This window comes from Euprymna scolopes, chromosome 14, assembly GCF_053919585.1.
Source record: "Euprymna scolopes isolate OS-2025 chromosome 14, ASM5391958v1, whole genome shotgun sequence".
NCBI classification, from domain to species: Eukaryota; Metazoa; Mollusca; class Cephalopoda; order Sepiida; family Sepiolidae; genus Euprymna; species Euprymna scolopes.
Window position 1 is genome coordinate 117,197,254 of NC_136495.1, and position 19,721 is coordinate 117,216,974.

The 19,721-nt window shown below is 31.2% G+C and overlaps 1 long non-coding RNA gene and 1 pseudogene across 1 annotated transcript in view; one reads left to right on the top strand and one right to left on the bottom strand.

Annotated features, from left to right (window-relative positions):
* Positions 1-19,721, top strand: part of LOC145293240 (uncharacterized) — a 1,271,116-nt gene that overhangs the window by 791,494 nt on the left and 459,901 nt on the right. The window lies entirely within an intron of this gene.
* On the bottom strand, positions 5,818-5,952 carry LOC145293472 (U2 spliceosomal RNA; annotated as a pseudogene).

Consider the following 19,721-nt stretch of genomic DNA (forward strand, 5'->3'; position numbering starts at 1 on the left):
TTTCAAAGAATTACCCATCTGGTAAGCACAATACCACGGAACTGCTTCGCAGATGACCAAAACAGTTTTCAAGTCCAAGTTTTATAACTTCTTGTTGAGTTGTCTTCTCAGATAATTAAATTCTGCCTGCCTTTAACCATCATCTCTAATCCTAAGTGTTTGTCTCACCGTCTTCCTGAGAAACACATTAACTCTTATCCTCGAGTAGCTTTCAGGTCTTGATAATCAGTGAGTCATTAGTACAATGTAGGTTTAACATCACTAAAAATGTATTGGCAACAGAAATCTAACATCAAATGTCTCTAAGTCGCATGATCAAACTAACCAAGCAGATTTATAGTCCCATAAGATGCCACGACTGACCCAAAGAATGCCATCCGTCAATTATTAATCCATTGGATCTCGCAAATCTTATCTATATTCCAAAAGTATATTACTAACAAGTAATGTTCAACACTTACTGGAATCCAGTGGAAATTCCACTGTTGATTCCTGCACCATTTTTAGTCCCCCAACAAAAGGAAGGTGGACTTGTAAATTCTCCCTTGTCCGTTCGTCTGTCCGCACTTTTCTCAATAACTACACCTTAGACTTTCTGGAAATTTTGCACAAACATTAAACATGATATGAGTAAAAAAGTAACAGAATGGATTTTCCGGGAAAACTCTGGTTGTACCCCTAGGGGTGCCTTTAGTGTTAAAATGGCTAAAATTGACATTTTTGTGCTTATTAAAAAAAATTGATGCCTTGGATTTTTATAAAACTTTCTGAAAAGTTGTAACTAACTGATTTCTACATAATTTTGTTTGTTTATACTTCGCGATAACTGTTGGGTGTGCCCCAGGAGCTCTTTTAGGGCTAATAAAAACACTCCATTTTTGGGACTATTTTACCATATTTGTGTATGTCTATTTAGCAGTTTTGCATAGTGCTGAACTCAAATTTAAATACTTTAAGGCCTTGGGGGTTTTTCGGGCTAAAGGGGTGGGGCAAATGATGGACTTAGTCATTTTTTTTTTGCATGGTGCAGAACTCAAATTTACATATGATCAGACCTAAAACTGCACCGTTTGTTCATTTTCATCAGGATTTGACGTCCCCTGGAACTTTTGGGACTAAATATAGGTTAGGCAAATGCTGAACTTAGTAATTTTATTATGCCTAGTTCATTGAGCACTCACAGGGGACCATGCATGCTTCACTTGTTTTACATAGGAGTCACCACACATCAAGGCTCAGAGGCCACTCAAGGATAAGGGTTAGAGAGTGTATGGTAGTCAATGGGACAATATCATAGTAATCGTTAGTAGTGTAAATTTGGTAAATTGGAGTAATTAAGGGAGAAATGGCTCATCAAGAACTTGTTTATGTTGGATTTGAAGACGACCGTATTGAAAGCAGGTAAACGGAAGACTGTTCTACAGGTGTGCAGTTCTAAGAACGAAGCTTTGTTCATGGAATCTACGTTTAGGTTTAGACACCAGTAAAAGGTGGGAGAAATTATTGATAGTGTTTTCAGCTAGACGAGAGTTTCTTGTGAAATTTTGGTAAGGCGGGCATAGATTGCAGCTCAGACGAGCACTTACTATTAAAATAATGATAAAGCAGAGACAGGCTTATAACATCTCTTCTGTGAGAAAGAGGTAGTAGGGAAGAAAAAATGGGTTCCCCCACCAGGCTACAAAGTCTATTTTGAACTCTATCAAGGAAGGATAAGGTCTTTCTAGCACTTCCTGGCCATATATGGCAACAATACTCCATCCATGGACGTACCTGGCTCTTATATAGATAGAGAACTGCATCAGAAGTGAGATATCTACTGGATCGATAGAAGGATCCCACCATTTTTCCAGCGAATGTATATATTCCATTTTAATTCAGGAATAAAGGTCAGGCCCAGAAGCTTGTCAAAACATGGAGCCTCCCCGAGACGAGAGCCATTTATTTCAATTGATGCCAGATGGGGATCAGAGCGTTGATGTAAAAAAGTAACCAGCCATTTTTCCCCCATTGTACTATCCGCTCAAGATCAGAAGAAAGAGTATGGGAGAGAACTTGGTCGTTTACAGTCTTAGATGTGCTACCATAGATGGTAGTGTCATCAGCAAAAATGTTTACGAATGATGTAAGGATGTGATTTGGAAGATCATTAATGTAGATCAGGAAGAGAGTAGGACCCTGAAGGACTCCAGCATTAATAGTATGAGCTTTTGATTTCTGCCCATCAACCACTACTCATATGCACCCACCAGACAGAAATGTTTTAATAATTGAGAAGACATTTCCAGCTATACCGTAGCTAGAAGTAGACTTTTATGCCATACAATGAACTCGCACACGCACGCACGCACAAAGTTTCTTTTATATAATAGTAGAGATAGATAAAATGAATGTGCCCTCCTCTCTCTATAACCATTACAGCTGATTTCATGTCATTGCAACAGCCGCTTACCTTTGATCTCTCGTTGGCAATGGCCATTAGTTTTCCATGAAGTTTGATTGGTAAAAAGCCTCCCCAAAGACCCCAGTGCTCTCCAGTTTTCTAGTGGAGGTCTTGTTTGTGTTCCTTACTTCACTCTAACCTTTCCACACGCTTGGGGGTAGTTAACTTGGAAGAGGGGGATGGATAAAGTGAAACAGCTTATTACTTGGCTATCTAATTTACATATATGTTTGTGGTGTGTATAGACACATACAGGTAAATTAGATGACAACAAAAAAGTGTCACTGTTAGTCTAAATATTCAGAGATAAATTAAGAAGTATTCGAGAGTGGTTGAAGCTACATGGGAGTTTAAGGGGCCATAGACATACATAGACAAGTGAGAGGGAGAGATTGATGAATTGTTCAGTTAATTATAAAATCCAACCAATTTGGACAATTAAAAGAGAATTTCATGTTCCAACATAATTATCCCCAAACTAAAGTATATTTTAGCATGCATTTTATGTCATGAAAATACTAGCTGCATATACTCGGCATTGCTAGAACATATTGGTGAGCCGAGGGTTTAGTCACATACTATTAAGATACATAGAATATCCTAACACGATTTCCCTTAAAGTGATCACATGTTGGATTTATGGAAGCATAGGACACGCTCATTTTCGTATATGAAAATTAAATTGGAATCTACTTCCGTTTTTAAAGTCAACTGGTGTTGGCTAAAAATAATTCATTACATATCTCTAATATAAATCTCATCTGTCTGTTTAAACGTATGCTTGTATGTCTGCCTAGTACTTTCGACAGAGGCGACGGATTTTCACAAGTATCGCTTTGAAGTTCGAATATCGAAAAATTGGCCAAAAAAACATTAATTCCTTCATCCTCTACTGGGGACTTTTCTACAAGGAGTGAGACATTTTTGCAAGTCATCGTATCGGTAGGATTGAGTTTGCCTAATTTTGACGTTTCAAACTTCCGGTCGCGTCATGGAACAGAGGTAAGACGTCAGATTTTCTTTCACTTTCTTTTCCACCTTCACATCACGGGTTCGAGCCTGCCTGCCAACTACCTTTTTTTTTTTTTTTTTTTGCACAACACACACCTCCAAACACCCAGGCAACGTCTGGCACTCAGGCTAGTTAAATATAAATTAACTTAAAAATAAATAAATCAAGAATAAAGAACACGATTTATAGGAGTGATAAAAGTTAATATTAAGATATATATATATATATATATATATATATATATATATATATATATATATATATATACTAGTTGTATGTACTTGATAGTGTCAGGTTGAAACATACTGTCGGGCCGATGGTTTAGTCACTATTTAAGATACAAGATTTTCCTGAAAGTAGGCCACACGTTGGATTCATGGAAGTATAAAATACATCCATTTTCGTCTATAAAAATTAAACGAGGAAAAACCTTTCATAGTCCAAAGGGGAAATAACTCACACAGCTTAAATAAATTTACTTCTGTTTTCAAAGGCAACTGGTGTTGGCTAATAATAATTGAAAATAAAATTAAATATAAATTCAATTAAAAGCAAATTTAATAAATCAAGTTAAAATAATATTTCTAAATAGAACAATCAAAACAATTCCATTGCAACAAAAAATTCATAACATGGATCTAATTATTAAAATAGGTTTTCTTAAATGTAATATGCAAATGAGGTTACTTCTTGAATGTAGATTGAATTTGGCTAAATATTATATTCGGCATCTCCGAAGATATGTGTAAAACGATGCCGTTTTACACAATACCGGCAGCGTCATCATTTCGTGTGTACATTATTTTCTGTGTTAATTCTACGAATGATCATCGGTACTATAATGGTTAATTTTTTAATTTTTTTTACATAGACATCACCACTTATCAAGGCCCAGAGACCACTCGAGGATAAGGTTTAAGAGTGTACAGTAGTCAATTGAACAATACAGTAATTGTTAATAATAGAAATTCGGTAAATTTGTGAACTGAAATTCTTGATGAGCCGATCCACTTGTTTACATTGGACTTGAAGACAATCAGATTGTAGTCAGCTGGAAAGCAGAACGGAAGACAGTCCACAGACGTGCAGTTCTGAGAAAGAAGCTTTTTTCATGGAAGTAACGTTTTGTTTTTTCTTGCTAATCGAATTTTCATATTTACATTTGTATTATATTGATTTGGAAAAATTAATAATTGAATATATATGTATTTATTAATTCGTTTGGGTTATATTTTTTCCTATACAATAAATAAATGTATTCTATCAACTGCAAAATGAAACTTATTTTTATTAGTTTTTCTTTTTTAACAATTGCATTGAAATTGTATTTCAAATGAAAAGGAAAAAAAGTTATGAATTATTCTGTTCGCTTGCTTATATTAAAAAAAATACAGTCCTCCACTCTATGCAACACAATGAAGCCAGTAATAGGTTTTTTTATTATTTATTTTTTTAATATTATTTTTTTTAATATTGTTTATTTTTTAATATTGTTTATTTCTATACAAATATCAAGTCCTTATCTAGAAAGTCTGTTCTAATATAAGACTTACCTTTTGTAAAACAAATAGATTTTTTGACGTACTACATAGACGAGAGTTAATGAAATAAAATTAATTTTAACGTCTTCTGTTGACATTTATGTATCTAAAGATAATGTTGCTTACAGGCCTTCGTACTTTTTTTAAAAGAGCACAAAAAAATGAAGTTGACACTCCACCAATTCAAATAATCAAATCAAAACGAATTTTTTTAGACCAATTTTGGATTTCCGATTTTTATTATATATATGTAATGCGATTAAACCAGTAATATTTTTTTTATATTGTTTGCTTTTTTTTAATATAAGTTATTTCTACACAAAATATCAAGTCCTTATTCAGAAAATCTGTTTCAAATTCGTATTTGTTAAAGTAATAAAATTCAACAGGAAATCACATGAATAACAAATGTGATATTTTTCTGGATGTAAACGTAAAATTTTTCCAGTAAAAAGACATTTTTCACTTTCGATATGCCACTTATGTTTGTGTGTCTGATAATGGATTCTTAAAGTATGGCATGGAGGTTGGCCAAAAAAAAAAACAAGGCAGATAGCCATTAGTTGCGTGCTCTCATGTAATGAATGAATGTGTGAATATAGGAGTGACATGAAATTCTTAAACTAAAATGACCGAAAAATGGGCTGAAATGACTTAAATAAATAAAAAGTAAATGACTTAGAATGACTTTAATGAACTTAAGGATGAATTGAATGACCTTAAGAATGACTTGAATGCTTAAAAATAACTGGAATCCTTCAAAAAACAACTTGAATGAAATGGAAAATGACTTGAATGGCTTTGAGACTGACTGGTTGTAAAGTGGGTGATAATTTTACATTAAATTAATACAAAAAAGTGATCCCTCACTTTATATCACAAAGTTACAAACATAAGTACACCTAGTAAGAACAGATACTACAGTTTGATCTTGGCCAAAAGGCCAAGAAAAGGGTATTTATTTGCTCCCCCACCGAGCAAACCAGGCACAAGGCCGATTCCCCATGTGAGGAGTGAAGGGAAAATGGAGACCAGCTCCCCGGGGAGCAGTGGAGCCAGATAGTGATAACTGGTATGAAGAGTTTCCCCTACATTGACCAAGGTTCCATATGTGGGGTTGCCCCCACACACGGTCCCTGCCTGCAGCATCTGCCGGAACAGACACCACACCCCGATCTTGGCCAAAAGGCCAAGAAAAGCTTTAAAAGCTAAGAACAGCATCTATTAACAACAGACCTTTGATCTTAACCAAAAAGGCCAAGCACAAAAGTGTTACGGACAGACCGCTGGACTGACTTATAGAGTCGCTTGCACGTGACTAGAAACCATCTGGCTCACCAGGAAAATGCAAATGCAAAGTAGAAACAGAAAAATCTGATAAGCGTTTCAGTTTCCTTCGCGTTTGTCGGATTTTCCTACTTTGTTTTACCTACTCACCTCTGATAAATCTCATTTGTTAAGGTTTTCTTTTCTAGGATTTGTTCGTCACATCGTCGTCTATTTGATGGACGACGAATTGATACTAACCCGAATAACTCATTATCTAAAATATTAATGAAATTTTGGATATTATTTCTTTCAGCCTTTATGAGGCTACTTACATTTTCTATGTTAGAATTGGGTACCTGTTTGATTTTTTTTTCCACAGAATTCCCTAATAACACTTTCAACAAACATGGTATGTGATCTTGCTGATAATAAGATGGACTCATTTGTACCATCAGCCAACAGAAAATCGTTTTCATATTGCATTCTTAGACATATAATTTCATTTAAACAATTTTTGAATATGTTGGCAAATAATTCAATTTCTTTTGGTGAAGAGGGAAGGGTCATCTATTTGTTAAAACCAGCATTTAGAATCCTAATCTACCTGAAATATATTCATCGGGTTGTTTACGGCAGATTCTATTGAAAGAATTACTAACGATTACTACGATGTTATTCCATTGGTTACTGTACACGCAATAACCCTTATCCCCGAGTGGCTTCCGGGCCTTGATAAATGGTGCATACCATGTAAAAAAAAAAGAATTTTTTATTTTGTTTTTTTGTCAACAATGTGTTGCAAACAGATGCTTGATTTTCTACAGATGTGTAAAACATACGCATCCAGGGACCTGTCAAAAATTTATATTATTGACATTTATATTATACACTAGCCTGGGTGCTCGGCGTTGCCCGGCTGTTTGGAGGTGTGTTGAGCAAAAAAAAAAAAGCTGTAGTAGGCAGGCAGGCTCGAACCCACGACGTAAAGGCAGAAAAGAAAGTGGAGGTGTGTATAAGCGTGTGGGTTAAGCAAAAACAAAAAGTGGTAGAAGGCAGGCAAACTCGAACCCGTACTGTGAAGGAGGAAAGAAACGTGAAAAAAAAAAGTGAAGTGTTTTCTGTTGCGCCCATCGCAAAACCGGAAGTGACGTAGGCTAGACAATCGAAAAAAAGGAGATGACTTTCGAAAATATTGGCGAAAAAACGTACCCCTCCCTGTAGAAAAGTGCCCAGTTGAGGATGAAGGAATTAATGTTTTTAGCCATTTTTTCGATATTTGTCGTCCGAATGGTCGAGCTTCAAAACTCTACCGATCTCGTGTAAATCCGTCGCCTCTGTCGAAAGTTTTTGCGCGACATACATACCTACATATATTTAAAGACAGGTGAGATCTATATTATAGATCATTTATAAACAGTAATCACTGTTAATGTTAGTATTCAGATGAATAAGCATTTGCCAAGCTTTGAAGACTGCTACAAATGTTTTTTTGTAATCTGCAAAAGCTCCATCTGCCAGTTGCTGCAATAACACTACATGTACAGATTGTTCTGTTAATAAAACTACATTCCCGTGCACACCATTTTGAGTTGTTGTTAATGCTGAAGTACCGGTTGTTAGAATAGCTTCAGCTGTTTTATAGTCTGACAAAAATCCTAGCTCTCCTACCAACCGGTAATTAGTCGTTAGAATAAGTAAATAAACTGCATTAATGTTTAATGTGATGAATATATTTTTCATCAATTGATGAACGCGGGATGCAGGAACATTATTTAACAAACAGTTATAAAATAATTTCCTAACTGCAATAAAATCATTTTTATCTGTAGCCATTTCAGGTGACTTAAAGATCTTTTTTTTTCCACAACCTGCACCATTTTTTTTTTTAATTTTTATTTGAAATGCTCAACATTTCAATACAGTGAACACAAGTTGCAGCAACATTTGGATCAGGGGTGGAACCACCAAATATACAAGATGTGTTGTTTAGGCCAAACATAAAATTATCGGGTTGTTTGTAAAAAAAAATATCAGGGCACTAACAACGAAATTAAAGAGCTGGATAGTTTTAGAAGTATCATTAAAATCTGGTAGGGCATCATGAGGTATGTCATGAGTATCAGTAGAAGATTTTAATAGGCCGATGGGCTGGCATTCTTAACATAGAATCAATTTTGTTTTGATATCTGTATTTGTGCCGATTATTATAAATATTAGTAATCATTCTTATTTTATAATACATAATTATTGAAAAACCATTGTTTTGGCTATGTTTCGTAAAGTATTATTTTCTCCTGCATTTTTTATATGCTCCAACTAAAACTGGAAATTCAAGTTTTTCTGATGCATAACTTGACAAAATGGTTTCGATATTCCTCTAAATAAAATTTTAAAAAAGTTAAACAGTTGGCTGCGTACTATTCTAATTTACAATAATTGTGTTATTATAGAGTTTAATGATTAATATTATAATTTTTTTTATTTTAAATAAAAAATATTAATATTTGGACAGCATATTTTTAATTTTATTTTGCATCAAATAAATCGTAGCTATTTGTAATAAAAATGGCGCCTATGTACTTAATTTATCGTGCTATTTTTTAAAATCATACTTTCAAGTTAAATTCGAGTTTTACGATATTTTTTAATCAAATTGTCAGGTGAAAGTACAAAATAGTTACAAAACTCCCCCTTCCCATGTTTAGAACGGCTTTCTAAACACTAACGTTATTTTAGCACGGTAGCATATGTGCATAAGTTCCAAAAAAGTAATTTCTCAGATATTACGAAAAAAAATAGTCCGTTTTAATGATATCAAGATGTAAGGAAAAAACCGCAAAGAATTAAAAATATATACATTAATCGATGAACTTGTTATACGATTTGTATGCAGAGATTTATGAATAAATAAAATTTACAATAAAAAAATGGATGAAAAATAATATAAGACTTACTTTTTATAAAATAAATATTTGTTTAACGAACTACGCAGACGAGAGTTAATAAAATAAAATTTTAACGTCATCTCTGTTGACGAAACTTATATATATATAACGATACTGTTACTTACAGGCCTCTGTACTTAAAAAAAAAGGCGCAAAAAATAAAGTTGATACTCCATCAATTCAAATTATCATATCAAAACGAATATATTTTTTTGGCCGATGCTGGATTTCCGATTTTAACATTACCAAGAGTTATATATTCTATTACATGAATATATATTTTTTTTTATATTGGAAACCTGTTATAAAAAAAATCTTTGTTTAGACTTCATATTATGGAATATTGAAATTTAATATTATTTAAATCTTTTCAAAAATAATTATTTTCTAGAATTGTTTTTTGTTGTAATTCAAATAATTATATTATCGAGAAAATCGTTGAGTTTTTTAAAAATATAATATTGATTTTATGTCCATTTTTATTTACTGCTTTACGATCAGTGAAATAAAAAAAATGGGTTATATATATATATATATATATATATATATAATATATATATATATATATATATATCTTAGTGTGGGGTGATTAATCGGAATCAGGAGAATCGAAAAAATCGGAACTTTTTTGGATATCAGAATCGTAAATATTAGTGCCTATTTTCCGATGCCCAAAAGAATTCTTTTAATTGGCTTTTTTCATTTGATTTTCTTTCAAGAAAACTCTTCAACTGCTGATAGTAATAGTAAAATAATGAATACCTATTGATTTTAATCTATTAGTTAAACTAAAATCGATGGATCATCCCTCAGAAGTGTATCCTTACGTTTAAGAAAATAGCTGCACATTTAACACGTGTTTTTACGGTAATCGTGAAAAATAACAACTTTATAGCTATATATTTACATATTTATAAAAAATCGGAAATTGTATCGGATTCCAATATTTTTTCCGATTCCGATACAATTTCCGATTCTTTATAAATAGGTAAATATGAATTGAATAATAAAAAATAGGTATATATATATATAAACTATTTTTTATTATTCAACTCTTAAGCTTTAAAAAATGTTAAAATTTTTATGGGGCTACATTTATTTTGGTTAGTTTTCGTAACATAAAATATAGGGGAGGGTAGAACGCCTAAAGAAATTTCCTCTCGTATATTTAACGAAACCTACTTTGATATGCAAGTTATTTTAAAAATGAATAAGTATCGAAAGTTTCAGGAAAATATGACTATTATTTGATTTTTTGCTAGATTTTTAAAACGTGGGTGTATTTACGACTTCAAAAACATCACTAAACAGGAACGTTGTTTTAAAGCATCGATAATGTAAATACGAATTTTGTCTCGAATTTTCATTATTTTCGTCTGGTGTAAACATTTTTTATTAATATTAGCAGTTTATTTGAAGCTTCTTTTAAATGGTAAAAAAGTTAGGATAAAAATATTGAATTAATTTACAGTTACATCGTGTTAGATACGGGGTGGTGCTTAATTTGTGGCGCGCGGAATACGGAATATTAATATTTTTTATCAGAGAAATAAGAGAAAGACAAGTATTCTAATAACTAATTAGTTAACTATCTTATTAATGGGTAAATGGATGGACATAACGAACAGATTTTAGAGAGATATTTCACTTTTAGTGATTATCAAAGTTTTCCTTTTAGTTATTGCAGCATTATTGGCAATATCTCCTGCCCATGTTCCACAGCCAGACTTACCGGAAACATGGTGTATCTGTTAATCTTCATATTCGTGACGTCATTACCATGTTTTAAACACAACCGATTTCAACTGTTAATAATGGAAAATAAATCAAATTAAATTAAAAATAAATTAAGTAAATCAACTTTAAATAATATTTCTAAATAAAAGAATTAAAACGATTCTATTGCAACAAACAATAACATCGAGCTATTAAAATAAATTATTGAAATAAATTTTCTTTGATGTAATATGCAAATTAGGTTACTCATTGAATGCAGATTTCTTTTGAATACATACTATATATGGAAATCGTTCTTGAATACTATATATGGAAATCGTTCTTGAATACATACTACATATGGAAATCGTTCTGGAATACATACTAGATATGGAAATCGTTCTGGAATACATACTATATATGGAAATCGTTCTGGAATACTATATATGGAAATCGTTCTTCAATACATACTATATATGGAAATCGTTCTGGAATACTATATATGGAAATCGTTCTTGAATACATACTATATATGGAAATCGTTCTGGAATACTATATATGGAAATCGTTCTTGAATACATACTATATATGGAAATCGTTCTGGAATACTATATATGGAAATCGTTCTTGAATACTATATATGGAAATCGTTCTGGAATAAAAGTGTATATAAGTTTGTTTTCAGTATGAAAATTAATTTGTGAAACAGTGTATCTTTTGTATCTATTAATCAAATTGTGGACAAACAAACAAACAGGAGTACGAATTTATTATAATAGATAAAGGTAAAAAGCTTTCGGAACACGAACGTTGATTAACTCACATTTAGTATGATTATATTAATAGATATATGTAAAGATAAAAATGAATGTATTTCAGTCAGTATTCTCTTCCTATGTTTGAATTAATTGGATATTAAAAATAAATTCCTTTAGAAAACGAACACGACCATATTGCATAGGAGCCTTAAAAAAAAAACAAACATGTTCCTTAAAAATAATTCATAAAGCTTAAAAAAACAAACCAAAAAAAACGTTGGTGCAAAATTTTAACAAAACGCCATCAAAATAATTTATTGAAATGAAAGGTGAAAAGTCGTAGTCAGGAATCTGATTTTTTTTTTTCCTTCGCTCGATTCTTCATATCTGAGCTGGCGAATCTGAGTCTGGAGTCAGCATTCTTTGTAGGAGTTATTAAGATATTATTCAAGCCAAGGGAATCGCTTCTTCTTATTAATAAGTTGCAGCTTCATTTTTTATTCTTTGCTGGCATTTCTGATTATACATGTCCCCCTCACACACACACACACACACACATATATATATATATATGCCAATGATTATTAAACTCTGTGGACCGTTCGGTCGTAGTTGCTTGTTTGGTTGAATTTTGTGTGTGTGTATATACACACACACACACACACACACAAACATGTATATATATATATATATATATATATATATATATATATATATATATATATATAAATGGAAAGTGTCTGCCTGTGTACATTTCCCTACACAATAACTCTGTCAATTATCAGTCTACAGACTCGAAATTTGATATACAGGGTACTGCGATTTGGGAAAGTCTTTGTAATCCGTTTTCGGTCAGAAATTTGGCTGTTAAAGAGTCAAAGTTCAACCATTTGACCTTTGAGAACTCTATCAAACTTCTCCGACAATTTTGGGTCTAAACACTTGAAATTTTAGATATAGATTCCTTGGACATGGATCTAACTTAATAACTTGATTTGAGCCCAAAACAAATGTTATGGGGTCATAATAGGGGTCAAAGTTAAAAAAATTGACCGCTTTTTTTTTTTTTTTTGCTCAACATATACCTCCAAACACCCGGGCAGCGCCGGGCTGAAATGCTAGTATATATATATATACAAGTTAGAAAAGCATTTCATCCAAGGCATGAAAATTGTTAAACAAATTGTTTTTACTATAGGCTTTAAAAATAAAGTTACAAGATTCAATTTGAAATTTATTTATCTTCAAAGTTCACTTCTATAAATTTTACAAAGTAAGGTATAAAAATTTAATTTAAATTGAATCAAAGAATTACATTGGATTTATTTTATGTAATGTACATTCTGTTGCACTTTAAAAAAAAAATCATTGAAAATTTTATATCCATATCATTAATTGCTAGATGAAAGATAATGTTTTTTAAAGTGCAACAAACTACTACAACAACAACTACTACTACCAGTAATAGTAGTTGTCTCTCTGAAACCTGTGAAATCCACTGGTTGATAGGTATGCAAGTGCTTAGTAATTGGTGTGAGATCTTAAATAATAATTAACTACAAAAAATTTACAATGCTTTTATTAAATGCAACATTTTGGGATACTTTAAAAGGAAAGGTGTTTACAATTAAATAAAGGACAGTTTTTATATTTTATTTAAAGATATTTAACAAACAATGAGAAATCTAGAAAATGAAAACCAAACATTTTTTTTCCAATTTTGATCCTTTTTTTTTAAATTTGTTATAATCTTATGCAATCCTTAAATTTTAGTAAAAAGTCAAATTGTTTTTCAAAAAATAGTGCAGTAATGTTACTCATCTTAGAAGGAAATTTGATATTACAAGAAACATATACAGAATCACTAATAATGTTTTTTTTCATTTTTCACAATAAAAGTGAAATGACCAAAAACATATGTATCCAATGTATGCATTATGGCAGCATTTAATTTGAAATTTGTGCCAAAAATATTTTGCTTTTTTTTGTATTAAAATACATAATTTCAGCATTTATTCTTTTAAAAACATCATTGATGATTGAAAATCGGTTAAGTGCAACACAAATATTTCATTCTTTCAGGAAAAATATAAGTAACTTTTTCCAAGTGTTCAGTATTTTGCTGACACTCATTGCAATATTTAATGGCATAGGAATCAGTTTTAAGTAAACTTTTAAATTACTGGCGACCATCAATGGGATGTAGTGTAAGAGTTATTTGTTTGGTATTATTTCCAATTAGAGTAGTCTGTAAATGACAGCCAACTTGGTGTCTACAATTGCACTGACCATTTTCCAGTCTCTGACAATAAACCTTGTGTTTTCTGATACATTTTCTGGTTCTATTCTCCTCAAAAACAAATAATTCTCCAGCACTGTTGGGAAATGTGTTCAATAAATGTTCCCAAAATTCAAGAACATATTGTTGTCCTCCATCATTAAATATTCCACCCATCATTTCTCTTAAATCAGCAACACTGTGGCTGCCAGGAACTAAAATCCTTATCAATTGTTGAATTGGCAATTCTATAGTTGGATCTGTTTTAATAATGTTAGTGAAATAAGGAAGCTGTTGATGAATAATCTGAATAATACAATTAGCAAAACAAGAATTTCTTGTATTAATTTTAAATCTAATTGAACTAACTGTCACTCTTGCCAATTCTTTTGAGGTGTTTTATAGGAGGATTTTCATTTAATAGCAATTCACTATCAATTTCTTTTTTGCACTTTTTCGAATTATTTGTTTTATAAAATGACAAATTTGGTGACTTTACACAGCATGTTTCAAGTGGGGGCAAATAAAGTCTATTTCTTTTGGCTCTTAATTTATTATATTCATTCCATGCACTTTTGTCACACATTAATAATTTATAAGGGTCTAAATCAATTAAATAAACATTACACAATTTTCTTGCCCGTGATAATGAAACATAGGCCATTCCAGCTGAAAACACATCAGATCCTAAGTCAACTATAATGCTATCAACCGAAATTCCTTGGGTTTTATGTACAGTAAGACCGTAACTCAATGACAAAGGTATCTGATTTCTAGTAACAAAAAGTCCTGGTGAAACTTTATAATCAGCTTGTATGTGTTCAATGTCAATAGTTTCATCCATATTGTCAAATTGTACAGTCACAGAAAAAAAACATTGCCATTTTTAAAATTAATATCAGTAATTATTCCCATAGTACCATTGCACAGACCTTTATTTACATCAATATTTCGTCTCAAAATGCACCGAGCTCCAATCGCAATTCTCAGTACAGTTTCAAGGCCAGCTGCACTGGAAACTTTGTTAGCTTTAAGCTTTTTAGGCTGTTTTTTTTTAAGTTTTTTTATTATGAGACTTTTGTCTCATATTTGAATCTACAGCTGCGATTTCAACTGTATTAATGTCATTGATTTCCAACATTTTCAAGATTTTATTAATTTCTTTCACAGCTTCATTTGTTGGCAAAATGCAAATTATATTCATTTCCTTTTGCTTTTCCATCAAAAGATTAGCAACTTCTGATAGATTAGCTTTTCGTTTGGTATTAATTCTGTGAGAATTTAAAATTTTAATGTCGTTATCATTTGGTGATCCCAATCTAATTCTATTTAAAATGTCACCAAAGATTTCAGTATCATCTTTTTGTAGCATATTAATTGTTAATTCATCATAATCAAAATAAAATCATAAATTTAGACCAGCTATTCCTAAACCTGATTTTTTTGCATCATAAATTGAAATTTTTGAAAATACAGGTTTTTCATTCACAGGAGGAAGCTGAAATAAATCACCAAAAGTAACTATGGACATTTTTGCAAATGGAAAAAAAATTTTCTTGAATCACGAAATATTTCTTGCAAACGTTGATGAATAAATGTCAATTGCAAATGTCTAATCATGCTTATTTCATCAACGATGAACAATCTTACATAACTAAGCATAGATCTCATTTCTTTAAGCTTAGTTTTAGATAATTCTTCATACTTTGGTGTAGAACCATGCTGCACTTTTAGTTGAAAAACTCTGTGACAAGTGGATCCTTTCAACAAGAAAGCACTGACGCGTATTGGGGCACAAATTATGACTGTGGGACCATTTACAGCTGGATAAATGAATGATAATTTATCTGCTAGTGCATTGATCAAGAAGGACTTTCTCACACCTCCTTGACCACTGATAAATTTCAGCATTTGTGGGCAGTCATCACAATTGCATCTTGGAATTGTTTTTTCCTCATTCCAATGGAAATTTCTTTGCTCAATTTTAGCAATAATTTCATCATAAAAAGTCTTTTGAATTTGGTTAAGGTTTTGCTCATTTTCCAATACTTTTTCTTGAGTAACTTGTCTTTTTTGAGGCATGTTTAAATCCACCTCACCATCAAATTCATCTTTTCCAATCACATTAATTTGACCATCACAATCATTTTCATCATCTTCATCATGGTTATTTTCAATGAATTTTTGGGGTTCTTGTTCCCAAACTTTGGCCTTTTCAATTGCTTCATTCATTTTTTTTTTTAACAATAACATAATTCATAATTTCAGAGATGGAAGAGGCATTTTTCTTAAATGATTCAGCATAAGAATTACAACCATCAAGCAAATCAATTTCTTCCAGACGCCATGGTTTGAACAACATCAATAGATTATGAAAAAAGTGCTCTTTTGTCTCTGAAGTTAATTTCACATTTGGAGTTTTAACAACATTTTCTTTAACTTTACAGAAATAACCAAAGTTATTTTTAAGTTTCATTTCATCACTTTGATCATTTATTTTTAAATATTTGATTCTCTCATAATTTCTAGCAACATAATATAAGCTTTTGTTTTCCATTGAATCAGGGTACCATGTTTCAACCATATTGCCATAGTACAAGTCTGTACAATCAGAAGACAGATTATCTAATTCTTTTTGTGCCAAAAATCTACGGGTTCTATATTGAGGCATGTCTGCACCAACCCACATGACAGTCTCAGATGCTCCAAACAAATCGTGTCCCAACGACTTATCAGCTACTTCATAAGCCCCTAAATCTCCTTTGGCTAGAAATGAAAGACCATCACTTTTGTATTTACTATAAAGAGATTTAGAGTGGTACAATGACCACACACCTTCAGTCTCACGTTTTTCATATTTAGTTTGATAGTTGGTGATATAATGATTCAATACCATTGAACTTTCCGAGATGTACTGTATATCAATATTAGATTTCCACATCATCAAAAGTGCAGGATTATAATCATTAATATACTGTTCTTCAGGCCTTCTTTCCAAGTTATAAAATTTTAGTACTTTTTTGCTACGATTGAACACTTTCCTTAACAGTGTTAAACTTGAACTTTCCAACACCTCTGGGAAATCCATATCTTCAAATGTTGTAAAATCTATTATTAACAAATTTTCTGCGATAACAAGATCCAGTACATGTATGACGTTGCAATTTAGTAACCAAATATGGCAAATTTGGAGATTGAAATTGAGATGGAAGATGGCAAGTAATTTTTGTTTCAATATATTTCTGGACATCTGATGAAGAATCTTTATTAAAAACTGGGGCATTTTCACAATATAATTTCATGTGTATATGAGGAGCACCTCTGTGTTGGTACTCTAGACATCAAAAATAATGATTAACTTTACTCAGTGGACCATTGTCAGCAAGTATAACTACTTTCATAAATGCCAGAAATCGATGATTAAAATGTTCACTCACTGCAACAATATCATTATTATTTATTCGTCCAATTGTTTTAATTTTGCCATTTAACTTTTTAAAAAATTGATTTAAATATTTTAGAAAATATTCATTGCAAGAAAGTGTCAAGAAAAATGTTGGCACACCATGATACTCATCAAATGCTTACAAATCACTATATTTTCGAGACCAAAATGCTTTGGATCCTCTCATATTAGACATCATCATGGACAAATTTCCTTCCAATTGTTTGTCATTGTTTTGTAATATGTGTTTAAATTCTCTAAAAGTAATGTTTGACATGTTGGTAGTTTTCATAACTGCATAAATGCCAGCATCAATGGCTCTTGTCAGCACAAAACATTAGGCTTTGTCAGCACAAAACATTAGGTACTGCATATCTTTCCTAAATCTCGCATCAGAATGATTTAATCTATTCCTTATGAACATAAATGGCCTCACATTGCCGTATGTGCGTTCATTTGAAAACATTCCAAATTTGCCTTTGGTATACAAATTAGGAAAACCCAGTAATTCCAAATGTGGATCATTATCAGTAAGCAATTTTCCCTCAATTCTTGTTTGTCTGTAAATTATTAAGTCTTTTTCAGGTGGCAATAATGGCTGCATATCTTGAACCGTATGATGCTCATACGAAATCTGAGCTTTACAAATACTGCAAGGAAGAGTATAGTTCAATCGAATAATCTCTAATATTTCTTGTGACACAAATTTTTCAATTCCTCATTTTTTCCACTAAAACAGTTTAGAGTCTTTGTGTCTCATTATGGAAATGTCGCAATGGTTTAATTTAAAATTGTAAATTTCTTTTTCGTAATTTGTAAAAAGTTTGTTATATTTAATTGTGACATATGACTCCGTATGCATCTCTTCTTTGGTTTCAAGAAAATAGTAATCCTATTTCACAGAAATATTAGAATCCAACTTGTTTTGATTGATCAAAGTAGAAAACAATAACCAATCACCACTTATTATAGCAATGTCAAATTTATGAAGTCAATCTTTAATTGACAGCAGTCTATACATTTTCCTAAGAATTGTCCTTAAATACTGTGAATGAGATGCCACTCGCCTTAAAAAAGCCAACTTGTCAGTGCAATCTTTCTGGCCAGCACAAAAAATTCCATCAGAATGTACTTTTTTGCAGTTCTGAAAATTATCTAATATTTTTCTCATTTGAAAGATTTTCATCTGAGGATTAAAAACATTCAAAATACTGTGGATTTGTTTGACATTTTAATTGTTGATTTGTGTCTGGACAGCCTTCATTAATGCTACAAACTCTAGCCAATGATATATGCTAATTCGATTTTTCATTTTCTACATCATCATTAATATTATTAACAATGGCAATTTTATTCGCAATACTGTTGCAACCAATTCTTTGTTCGTTATAACTTTGAGGCTGATTACAATTGCATTCATTTGTACAATACATGAATTTATAGTTATGGTTCTGCAACTGAGTCAATGGGGCATACCGACAGGCAGTTCTGTCAGTTAAAATGTGCTCAGTTGAAAAACAATGGAAGGCTATATTCCAATATTTTTTCATTAAGCCAATTTTATCAGCTTCTTGTACAATAGAGTTGATATGTTTAAAATAATTTTTCAATTGACTAATCATGAAATTTTTCATACCAACTCATTTTATGTAGTTTTTATTTACTAAATTAAATGTAACTCTGTTAGTCTCTTGCTTTTGACTATCATTCAATTCAGTTTCTTTTTAATGAAGTTTTATATGATTGGATCAATTTTTTCCAAATTATTATTTTTGGCATGTAATAACCATAAAATTTTCTTTGATTTTTATTTAGGCCAAATTTTTTAAATAAAATTTGTTTATAAAAAATAGTATTTTTTTCTTGACATATAATGAATTGAATTATAATCATTCAACTGTTTGTATTGTCTATGCCTATTACGACATTTGTTCAAATTATTATAATAATACTGAATGTTTCTTTTTATTTTCATAATATTTTTATTATAATATTATGTATGTTTTCTCAGTATTTTAATTTTATTTTTTTGATGATTTTTTTCTTTCTACTTGTATCATTTTTTTTGTTGTTTTTTTTTTCATAACATTGATTACTTTTTTCTTTTATTTTCTCATTGTTTTTCAGATAATATTTTCTATTTGTTTCTTTTTCTTAAGTTTTTTCTTGAAAATGAAGAATGTCAATATTAATTTTCTTCGCATCATTATTGCCAGTATTCGTCTTAAATTAAATAATTGGAGAAATTTGCTTACTTTTTGGTAAAAGCAAAATGACTGATTTTTACAACAATAAAATTGAATACTTATCTTTC